Source organism: Solea senegalensis, linkage group LG12 (genome assembly GCF_019176455.1).
Source record: "Solea senegalensis isolate Sse05_10M linkage group LG12, IFAPA_SoseM_1, whole genome shotgun sequence".
Taxonomy (NCBI): domain Eukaryota; kingdom Metazoa; phylum Chordata; class Actinopteri; order Pleuronectiformes; family Soleidae; genus Solea; species Solea senegalensis.
The window spans coordinates 2,251,157-2,264,178 of NC_058032.1; positions in this window are offsets into that span (position 1 = coordinate 2,251,157).

Genomic DNA, 13,022 nt, shown 5'->3' on the forward strand with positions numbered 1-13,022 from the left:
GACATACTATACCATGACTTTTTTTGTCGCATTTTGGACAACATACTGTACTATGACTTTTTTGACTGATTTTGGGCGGCATACTATACTATGACTTTTTTGTCTCATTTTTGACGACATACTTGACTATGACTTTCTTTGTCTCATTTTGGATGCCATGCTATACTATGACTTTTTGAGTAATTTTGGACAACATGCTATACTATGACTATTTTGTCTCATTTTGAATGACATACTATACTATGACTTTTTTGTCTCATTTTGGATGACATGCTATATTATGACTTTTTTGAGTAATTTTGGAAGACATACTTTACTATGGGGCCACACGGTGGAATTAGATGATGACTGACTGACTTTACTATGACTTTTTTGAGTGATTTTGAACAACATACTATACTATGACTTTTTTGTCTCATTTTGGACGACATACTATACTATGGCTTTTTTTGAGTGATTTTGGGCGACATACTATACTATGACATTGTTGTCTCATTTTTGTCTCAAAAAATAAATATAAAAATAAAATACCTTCATGTGCGGGGCCATACACATAATCCTCATACCTCACGCACGATAAGAGAAACATATAGTGTCTTTGAAAATCGAGTCAACTACTAAATAATACATTATCTGCACGGTTACTCTGTAATCCAACACCTGGCCCCGGGGGACAAAATGCCTCGTGTATCGGCTGTCATTCACAGGATACATGCAGCGACAGCTGATGGAATAATATCTGGATTGCGGATCCATCACATCAATATTAACCAAATAACAAGTGACAAAATGCTGCTCTGACATTATCAAGTAGCAGCAGGAACAACATGTCATTATTTGGTGTCGTACACTTGTACATACTTTGCTTTCCCCTGCCTGCCCTCTGGGATTCTGCCTGCAGCTTCACGTTGTCACCGAAAAATTCAAGCCAAATCCATCCCGTCACCTCTCCGTAACACTTTGTTACTAACCTTTTAAAGCATGTCACTCGCTTGAGAAATTACAAATAACGGCGTCTATCATACTTGCAAATTGTGCTGAATTACCACTTCCCCTTTTGACACATAACTTTGAAAAATCATCAATCATTTTCCACTGATGGTTTCCCACAGTGATGAATTCACTCTGTGACACACGCGGCATTCCAAACTTAAACATTTTAATTGCTGTACCTGAAAATAAAAACATGTTGTGCAGAGAATCTAACCACTGTGTTGCAGCATTTTTTTGACTTCATAAACCATTTATTGTTCAGCTTGTCTCTGACCTTGTCTTTTATTTTCTTCAATTTCTTTAAAATGAAGGCTGTTGTAAGAAACTGCAAGTATGAACTCTTTTATGATCCAACTTTGGCCAAAAAATATCAGCAAAACATTTAAACATTACTCAAGTAGGGGTAGGAAAAACAGGGTAACCCACAATACAATACGCGATACATGGTCCACGATACCAATATATAAAATCACGATACAAAGATTCTGTCATAGTCAATATATTGCAAGACAATCATATAGCGAGCGATACATTGTGATATCTGTCTAAGTGACGAAAACAAAACGTGAAAAGTTAAAAGTGCAGGATTTCTCAGAGAACAGAGAATAAAGTGGGTAAAGTCTATGTATTGAGACATGAAGTAGCGACGTCTGGTGAGTGAAACTAGTAGGAATGATATCACTATTTTCACTGGCATATCCATTATCGCATGGCAAGAGGAAGGATGATGACATGTCACCAAACTGATATTTTGACCCACCGCTATACTGAAGCCAAAGTAGTGAGTAGCCACGAGGGGGCGACCACTGCTCGCAAAAACAACTTTGTTCGAATAGAAGGGAAAATGTGCCTTTACCTTCACATGATTTATCACATCATTAAACATTTTTCCTTTTAATGTCTTCTTCTTCAATAGAACATGATGTTCATTTTGTAAATTATGCTCCCATTTAGAGGAAAACAGATGATAAAGCGCTTGTATCATTCAATAAATGGCAAATAATCCGGTTTCAAAAACTACCACTGAAATTGTAAATCTCTAGGCTTCATAATGAGAGTTTGTTCTTCAATCAAAAACACTGTGTCTCAAATTATATTCTATTATTTAGCTTTCTAGCTATTTAGCACATTTGCCCAACTAATACAAACATTTTTTAGATGCAAACATTAGCTTTCCTATATAGTATAATGCCTTGTCTTTATGGGATGTTCTGCAGATCCATTTACAAAAAACTTGAGTTGTGCCTGTTGAAACCTGGTCAGGTGACTGAAAATAAGATGCTTAAATAATTTTATAACTGCAGCGTTGTCAGTGCATGATTCTGTTTGAGATGATTTCTCATTTTCAACATTTGTTGAAGGTCTAGAACTGAAAAAACTACAGTAATAAAGTTCTTCTTGCAAGTTCAGACAGTGTGTGTGAGTCTTATTGCTGCTACTTGTTGATTCTCTTTATACACCTGTCTTTAGAAGACGTGCAAACTTTTTTCTTTCCTGTAACGAGGGAAAAACCTTTAAAAGTCCTGGACCACAATGCAAAGTGTATGGACGGACACAGACTAAGTCATGTTGGTTTATTATTACAGCAGACTGCCTGTTGAGTTGACAGCAGTTCACATCTCTGTCTGACCTGGACCCAAGTTGGTGTCTTAGTTATTTTCTCATCTTTCTGTGAAGGCAATTTAAAATAATAAGAGCATCACCATTGTCTCCAGCCCATTAACTACCCTCGTTACTCCTCCCCGCACTCATATCTGTGCTAACAGATGTTGCTAAGCAACAAAACACCAGATCCAATACTCAATAGTGCATTAATTAGCCGCCAATTTAAAAAGCCTTTTAGAATTTTAACGTTGATTTAAGGTTCTCAGACGCAGCAATGTAAAGAAAGAAGAAAGAATCGGCTGTCTGTGAACGCCAGTCGTATAATTAAGAGGAAGCGAGCCAAAGGTCATCGTCTGAATCTTATTATCACTTGACTAATGTTTGACACTTGTATCAAATGAAAAAAAATGAATCTACACCGTGACAACTGAGGAAAAACCCACGTGATAATCTGGTCCCTGTGGTAACTTCAAACTGAAATGTGTTTAAATGGACTCTTGGGTAACGGTCATGAAAGAAAGGAAGAAAATTCCATATTTGCAGAACAGAATGCTAAAAAAAAATGTGTAGCTTGAAAACAATTCTCTTCTCGACTGTACGCAGGAGGACTGGTCAGGAACCAAGTGAGTTCTGGACAGAGAGCCGGAAGCTTTCAATGTGAAAAACCTGCAGGATGTTGCAGTTTCATTCATGAAGAAAATGGAAATGATGGTATAGAAAATAGCGATTACAAACATTATTTCCTCTTCTCTTGTCACTAGAAGAGGATAAAAAATGGCTCCCATTTTAAACAGAGGACAAGACAATTTCCTGGATAAATCAAGACGCAACGGGAGAACACAGAGGAAATGTTTGCTTTTTAGGAATAAATCATGTCTTTAATCTATTCTCTCTGCTACCGAGTTAAACAAAAGCCATTTGAAAATGAGGTTGCTTGCCGGGATGTTGTCGATGACAACAGTGGCAGAGTGGGTCCTCAGCGGTGGAGTGCGTTCGATCCCTGGATCCACTAAGTCTGGATGCTTGAGCAGTACACTTAACCCCACGCTGCTGTGTGAAAGGGTCGAACAGATGTGAGGCTGCATGCAGATGACAATGATGCTGTATGAATTCAAATGACCAGTCAAAGTGCTTTAAACTACAATTTTTTGAAGTGTAAATTACACCAAAGCAGTGTCCACCGAGCACCTGGTCGCCCACAGACGGCCAATAAGGAGTCAGCAGTTCAATTCTAAAAATAGTGACGTCAATGGTCATGAGCCACAGCTGGTGGTGGACATGACGCGCTCAGTCAATAAAAACCAATATAAGGACATTAACCTGGCTCGTAATGACCGTTGATTATTGTAAGTAAAACATTCGGCTGATTAGAGGCAGGGGGAAAAAATCAGTATATTAAAATATTGCGTGAAAATTTTACATGCCGATTTTATAGCACTCAGACTTTTAAGTATACATTTTTAACGTAGACATATTTAGCTTACGTTACATATGAACATGAACCTTTTTGTGTATTAGAATAAAAACATTAATTGATGTTTCAGTCTACTAGATGGTGCCAAATGCTCCCAGATGGCCAAAATAAACACGAATGTTGGAGATGGAGAAAGAACAGAGATGCACCAACAGCGTTTAAATCAAACATCTGGAGGTAGATGAATAGACTGATTATGTACTGTATATATTATGAGTATGAATAGTATGATTAGACATTTTATTGGATGAAACAGGCCATGACTTGCAGTTGAAAAAGATGGAAAAATCCCATTATATTGCAATACAATAGCAGCATATCGTGATAATATCGTATAGTGGTGTCTCTAAATATCCACTGCTGCTGCTGATATTAAAACAAAAATCATCCACATGCATGTTTTCATATGATCTCTCCGTTAAATATCAGTGATATTGTAGATACATTTGTGATAATTGATCATATGTACCATAATATTTATAATTGACAATGGTAAAATGCAAGTACATGGTAGTGTAGCCCTGCCTATTATTCTCTACGCTTCACTTTATAAAAAAAAAAAGTTGGTTACTGTTTGTGTCAACATCATTTATGCCCGTGTGCAGAAATGGAAGGATCCATGTTTGAACCCGCCTGCCTCTGACAGATGCGTCTTGTTAGCTGCACATAAATGCTTAAAGTACCGTGCTCACTCTGACATGTTATTGTGTGTGTGTGTAAAGTGTTTGCACTGGCACAGGCAGTGGGAAAGGAGCCACAAGCTCTTGTGCAATAAAGTGGTTAAATTGAGTGTATGTGGAACTCAAACCCATGGGGACGTTTGATTTACATTTTGAGCCACAAAGCTGTCACATGTTTCACTTATGTTTGACACCCTAACAAGATTTTAATCTTCTTCCTCGCACGACCATCGACCAAAGGAACACCTTGCATTGGAAATAGTATAAAAGAGACTTTATACGTCGCTCGATGCAAATTTGTTTTTGTTCCGACTTGGGAGACATGGAAATACCACATATGGCACAGGAATAAACAGTTATTCCCTCCAGGAGAATGATGTGTGCAGGTGAGTTGGAGGCAATTCAGATGCAATGGAGCAAGCAAGCTTACATTTCCCAAAATAATACAGAGGCAGCCAATGCTCGCTGCAGCTCTCAATAGCCCGAGACCCACCACACTGTGCTCGCTTGGGATTTTAGTCTTTCTGGGAATATACGGAACAGAGAAGCAGCTTTTAGAAGACTGCGTGTTCATTTATTATTACAGAGTCTATTCTCCTCACAGACTTACCGGGTGACTAATTCTGGAAGTCTCTGCAGATGTGGATTGTTCTCGGAATCAAACATGGATAAATGTATTCATACAACCTGAGTGTGTGTGTGTTAGTGATGGCGAGTGTGGGTGTTTTATACGTATAATATGTTTGTGTGTGAGCTTCCATGCATGAGATAGAAAGACCAGCGTGGGTTTTATTGCTTTGTATTGTGCGTTTGGTTTTCACATTTTTTCCAGTTGAAACTAACAGTTCTCTTCAGGCCTGTACGCTCTCCTACACCACACTGTTTGGAAAAGCAGTGGTGGTTGCTGGTTTTCAGGCCCAGTTATTTATACATAAATTCTTACATACATTCTGCAAACAAGGAAATGTGATAATTTTGTAAAACTGAAATGCTAGAATAGTGTTTTTATTTAAAGTGTGTAAGTACAAATGAAAATGGTCTATATCACCGAGCAAATAACACACAGGACTGTGGCAGAAAAGGTTGTGTTGGATGTTTCTGCAACGGTGTCAATTAAAAACTGTCTCCACCTTTCAGACAGGTCCTCCAATCATCAGATGTCTAGTGTCCACGCCCCGCCCACTGCTCCACAGACTCCCAGAGAAGCTGAGCTTCCGTGGAAGTGACAACATTTAGTGACCTAATCATTTAAAGTTTGAGCCTGAACACTTCTTTCTCTGTGATAAACCATTTTGGTCACTTGGATACCACCTCCACAAGTAAACCATCGAAGGGCAAAACCTTCATTGTCATGGTAACAAATATATACATATGTATTTAGGGCCACAGGGTAATTATAGTCAAATGAGCCCTGACACCAAGAAGCAGTCTCAAAAGACTTGCCACCATACAGCATACAGTATCATGTGGCGACTGAAACAGCATGAAAAATGCATCGCAAAAGCCAGAGGTGCTTTTAAACAAGGCACTTGGGGGTTTGAGCTTGTGTTGTGTTGCTGTTGTTAAAAAGCAGAACCTCGGAGCTGCTGTTACATCACTGAATTAATTAACACATTCAGTTAAAAACCAACAAAAAAAAAGTGTAAATGAAAGAAAAACAATCTTATTGTGTCTGAGTTTCACCAACGGATTAAAAGATCTTTGTCTGGATGAGGATGGAGGGTTCAAAGTGTATTTAAAAGTGAGGTGCAGAACAGATGTGCCGCACGACACCATGGCTCTGTTTTTGTGTGCGAGTCTGACTCCATTTACAGCTGAATACAGTGCTCTACTTTTAAACATAAACAAATCCATCCAATCCAAATGTATTTCTTTTGCACTTTTTAACATAAACACATAAAACCAGAGATGTATAAAGTACTTTAAAACCAAGACTTTAAAACTACTGATTACTTTTGGATTAGGGAGTGACCACAGCAAATGTCAACGGCAAACAATGTTCACACAACACTGACTTATACTGACGCATCAGCTCCACTGAAAATCTCTCTCTTACGGTGATTCTCAGCATTGAGATATTTAAATCTGGAGTCAACATTTCCAAGCTGCACACAACAACAACAACAACAACAACAGCTGCTGACACATTTGACATCACAACTGATGGGAGTCAGGGCAGAGAGAAGCTCAACATAGAGCTAGTAAAGCGAGACTGCTGTGTACAGTTGGGAGTGAGGCTGAAAACACAGGTGAGGATTCAGCAGCGGATTCTTCTGCTAAAAATAAACCTGGATGTACAACAGGGCTGCACAGTGTCTCTCTCTCTCTAGTATCTAAGCATAATCTTTATTTCAGTATTGACAAACGTAAACATGATTATCAGCTTGGCCTTAATGATGGGATAAATGTGTGGAGCAGTGGGGACAGCGTGAGAGGATCTAAGCATACGTCATGTACAGACACTGGCACTATTCTGGTAATTACTCAAAATTCCTCAGGGGGAACAACAGAGGTTCCGCGCTGACGCTTGAATATAATGAATTTCTGATGATGCTACATGTGATTGACCCCTTAATCATCCAAACTTTCCTCTACTCCACTCTCTTGTTTCCGTGTCCACCATATCTGTGTCTTCTACTGCTCACCAGCTAAATGCTAACTGCCTTTAGCTGAGGTTAAAGGAGAAGAAATCCAAACATTCCCAGTAAACACTGCAGATGACGTCTGCATGTGGAGAGAGCTTTAAAGAAAGCAGGCTAAATAGCTCATTAGAGCTCATTAAAACAGATTATATTTGATTTTGTTCATTCAGTGGGGGCCACACGGTTGGTTTAGTTGTTAGTTCTGTTGCTAAAAAAGACCCAGTTGGTACGAGGGCCTTTCTGCATGGAATTTGTTCTCAAGGGGAAATTTTTCCGGTTTCCTGCCACGGTACAAAAACATGCAGAGGTCAATTGGACACTAAACTGACCGTAGGCACGATGCCGTGTTCACAGCGGATCATTAGCGGGATCATTTTGTGACGCGATGGGAATGCTGGCCCCAAGTCGATGCGTTTTAAACAGAAGTAACAGGCATTTCTTTTTAGAACATCAGCGTTTCTTGAGTCCACACAAGAAAAATAATACATTTCCCAAAGTGGTCATTTAGCGTCATTTAGAGAATCTCAACACTGATTGGCTACTGCTTCAACGGGATTTTACGCAAAAGTTCAACTCGAGCGCCAGATGCGATTTGTGCGATAGACACATATTATCGCCTCTGTGCATTGACTTTGTATGTAAAGTTATGATGCCACAAATTTGCACTGCGTCCTGTGTGATCACAGCATGAGGGTGGACAGCATCTGTGTGGCGCTGCGATGGACTGGCGACCTATCGAGTGTACCCCACCTTTCTGGGATTGGCACCGGTGACCCCGTGACCCTCCTCATGTGGAGGACAAAGCAGTAGACAATAAACAAATGAATTATTCACTGGCTCCCCTTAACTCATGCCGAGCACCTGCTCAGTAAAATAGTTTGTAAAGTCACAAAAACTACAGGAGATAAGCAATGTCATATTTTATTGGCTTTGCTTTTAACTGACATGTTTGCTTAATGAGCATCATCTGTCAAACTCTGTCTTATATGTCACACAGTCACGCTGTCTAAATGAATTTTTGGGTCTGTAACGAACCCCGGGGAGGCGTTTACTGTGATGGGCTGCCATTATTTGTGATCACACTGTGATGCCTGCATTTTTAACTGCATGACTTTGACCTAAAGTCTTATGGAAATGTGAAAAATAATTTGTACTTGCCTTCAGTTCTGTGCCCAGCGTGTGAAACAGATCTGAAAACCTTTGGCTGTAGAATCTCATTAAAAATAAAAGAAAAGACATTCTTGAAATCACAGTCAGACTTAGCTTGTCCTTTACTTTAGGAACCAGAAATCAACTTTTGTGCACTACAGTGTACAAGTGTACAATCACATGATTGGATGAAGTGTTGATTTTCATGAATCCAGACCCACAGTGGACAAATGCCAACAGTTGGGATGTGAACTTGAAGACACATTTTGGATTTTGTGAGGACATTTTGCCTGGTTCTCACAATCTTAAAGGACTTTTTGAGAGTTAAGACGTGGTTTTAGGGTTAGGTTAAGGCAGGCGTCTGCAATCTTTAAATATTAAAAGAGCCTATGTTGTCCCTTTTTGTCCATCCAAACGAACGTAATCTGGAGTCGCCAAACCTATTTGATCCATAAAAAGAACATGACATCATGTATGAAGATATACTATGTGAGAAAAAAGCAGTTTGTTGCATTTATGAAATCTAATAAGTAAAAAAAAGGAAGCTGTTGACATTTCATTGCTGTTTTTACCTCTTTGAAATGGATCCAAAGATGGACAGGACTCTGAATGTGTGTTAAGAGACTTCATTAAAGTCTATCCACATTCCAAAGACAAATATTTTAGTGGACAAAATAATAAACCACTTTCATGTATCGCCTTGATCCTTAAAAAATAAGTGTTCACTTTGAAAGAAAGAAAGAAAATAAAGATAAGGTTGCAGACCCCTGGGTTAAGGTTAGGGTAACCTTACTACTACACACAGGAGCTTTAAAGGTGTTTGCTGCTATGTTGAGGGCCAGTTCAGAGAGACAGAGAGACAGAGAGAGAGAGAGAGACAGAGAGAGAGAGAGAGAGAGAGAGAGAAGAGAGAGAGAGAGAGAGAGAGAGGGAGCAAAAGTGAGTGAAACTCCCCATTACACAGTTAAGCACTATACACAAAGAGAAAAAAAAGAGGCATTACAGCCATTCATTTTCCCTCCATATGTTCCCCTTATACGGAGATAAAAATTCAACAGTGGCCTATCACTCTCTCCTGCAGCACTTGAAGCCTTAATTGGTCACTGCAGAGCTCAGATTTGCATTAATGAGGAGATATAAAGGCTTCGGTCCAAAAATTAACCTACATTTCATCCTCCATTTTCTTGAAAACAGCCAATGAATTTGCATAGCCGATAGTGTTCATCATGTCAGTAATTCTGTACGTACAAAAGCACTAATTACCTGTAAATAATACTCTTTTGTGCATTTCTGTACGGTGACAATGTAACATCGAACCCTACATGATGGCAACATGGCAGACGTATGAGAGTTTGGATGCTGGTGCAAACTCTTTAGCTGCATGTTAGGTGCATTTGTGAGTAATCTTGTGCATAATACATGCATTAAACATGACGGCGTATTTGTCAGCATGAATATTTCCTCCTCTCACTTTGCAGAGAAGAGGGAAACGACTGCAGCAGATGTTCACACATTGTTAAAAAAAAAAAGGAAAAAAAACACACAAGATCCAGTACTTCAAAACATATATATATATATATATATATATATATATATATACACACATATATACATATATATATATACACATATATACATATATATATATACATATATATATATATATACACATACATATACATATATACATACATATATATACATATACATGTATACATACATATATATATATACATACATATATATATATATATATATATATATATATACACATATACATACATATATATATATACATATATATATATAAATATAGCAAGAAACCACAAATATTTGTACAAATATAAGAACAACTGTTTGAGTAAAAAAGATTGTCTATATTTTAATAATGTCTATATGTCGTCCTGGGATAATGTGGCTATACCGCTGCTTTGTCAAAGATAACCCACTGTGTTCTCGCTGCCACAGTAAACACGTTTATTCATAATACTAAAGCAAAGACAAAACAGAATTTAAAAAAAAGAAATAAACTGCAGCCTTTGAATCTATATTTCATGGTCTGTTTGCTTTTTTTCTCACTTCTCTGCTCAAAGATCAAGTGAGTGAGTAACTAGATGAGGGAATAAGAGGAGTGTTTGTGTTTTAATTGTATTTATTATTGGCCCACATGTATTTTTTATCTTGTTTTCATTTTGTGGGAGTTTGATCATGTAGAAGAAGATAAAGTTTTAAAGTTAAATAAGCAGTGGTTAGTCCATTTATTGTCCTGTTCTGTACAATAAAATTAAGTGGGTTTTCCCGTACATTAGTACACCTTTTTTGATTGATTTGAAAATGAATAACTAAATTATTGCTGTATACTGTATGTCTGGTATAGGTCAGGTAGTATAGGTTTTACATTTTATCCCATAATTATGACTATTTATCCCATAATTATGACTTTTTATCTCATAATTTCAAGGCTAATGGGCCTCCATAGGAAGGAGATTAGTTGGGGCTAAATTAAAATGTATTTAATTTTCCTCACTCAATAAGTCTGAGAAAGTCTCAGTGGTTTCATTGTGACACACTGATACTGACGTAGAGAACAAGAGAATCGGCTTCTTCCCCTCGGGGGACGTGAACGTGAATGGGGGAGGTTTTGTGAATTCAAAAGGTGAGCACAGCCCTTTAGGTTTTTACATCCCATTTGAATCCATAATGTAAAAAATCATGAGGCACATATCCTAACTGCAGCAAGACAAGGATGTCTAATAATGTCTTCAAAGACAAGAACATCAAAAGGACAAGAGATGAAAAACAGAGTAACCAGTTATGACTTGAGTGTTGTTTTCTCGCATTTTTCCCCTGTACAACGTTATTTTGTGGAGTTTTTCCTGACCTCGATTTAAGGACAGAGGCAGGTGTCACTTGCTTTACACACTGTAAAGACCTTTGAGGCAAATTGTGTTTGTGATGTTCGGCTGCGCAAATAAAATTGACTTGAATTGACATCGTGTTCAATTGAGGAAGACCTTAAACTAGTGATTGAGACCAATTTCTCCTCAGGGAAAATGTTTACTGATGTTATAATTCAAGTGACAAGTAGCAGGTCATTAGGCTTTGTGTCTATGGTGTTTCAGACTCCTACTTGATCGGCTGTAGGAAAACTTTTCCCCCCACACAGGTGTGGGAATATAGAGTTACAGTATATAACATGTATTTGAATTATAGTATTTCACTAAATCCTGAATCCACAGACGTGTAGATGTTGGGAACAAATCTGCTTCTCTTATAAGAGTGGTCACATTCAAATATATTATTAATTTCCTTTTTTCGAATGTAATTAATGGAAGTAAACTACTATTTTTCCCGTGCTGCCTGAAGGGAAAATGAACCACTCAAACTGAAATGAAACCATGAGATTGTGGAGAAAACGCTTGAACAGTGACAGCCCATCATAATAAGTCTGGTTACAATATAACATGAATAAAGTGAGGTGGTTCCTTCCTGGGTGTGTACGGCAGCTGAATCAATACCAGAGCGTTACAGAACTCCTGGCAGCTTGTAATGACTTGTCCCGGGCAGTTGTCTGGCATTATCTGGACCTGTTCTCTTCAGTGAACTAATGTGAAGTGTGTAACCCTTGGATGGAATGGCCCGCACTCAGGCTCTGATGTAAAGCAGGGCTTTAGCGACTTGCTCTCCCCGACACGTTGCAGTGTACCGAGGCGTGAGATTCTGCTGCTACATTGACTCTTTCCATTTCCTCAGCCAATCTCGTAACACTGTGTCGGGACATTTGCATGCAAATAACGCACATCTGTAGTCGTCACAACAGGAATGTCTTTACTGTTACTCTGTGTCGGGCTTTTATTTACGATACGGCAGCACATATGAAAACAGTGGTGGCAATTTTGGGCCTTTATTTCACACATCGTTAGATAAAAAGAAAATACAGTTTTCCTAGGTTTTTTATAATTCAAGTTAAAGCTAGATAAACGTATGGAAGCCCATTTCTGCCAGAAAAAAAGAGGTTAAAATTACCTCTCCTAATTTTGACTTTTTATCTCATATTTTCAACTTTTTATCTCATAATTTTGACTTTCTCGTAAATATGACACGACCTCTTTTTATTTATTTTTTTGGCTTCCATATAAAGTAGAGTCCTGCTAAAATGAAGGCGTTAAATCAAGTGCATGGTTTCTGCATACATTATACTGCATCATCACAGGCAACAGCTCAGGCTCCCACACAACAAGTCAGCATCTTGCACCTCATCATCCTTATGTTGGACATAATTATTATGTAAGCCAGTGTTATTTTGTGTACACATTGTTTGCTGCTGTATTTACACATTCCACTTTCAGACGAGCTCATATTTGTTTTATAATGTGTTAAAATGCTGCACATATTCTGATGTATTTTCCATCGATCTGTGGGTGGTTCACAATTCAGTTACGATTCAGGGAACACAGTTCGATTATCCCTTTAACACCA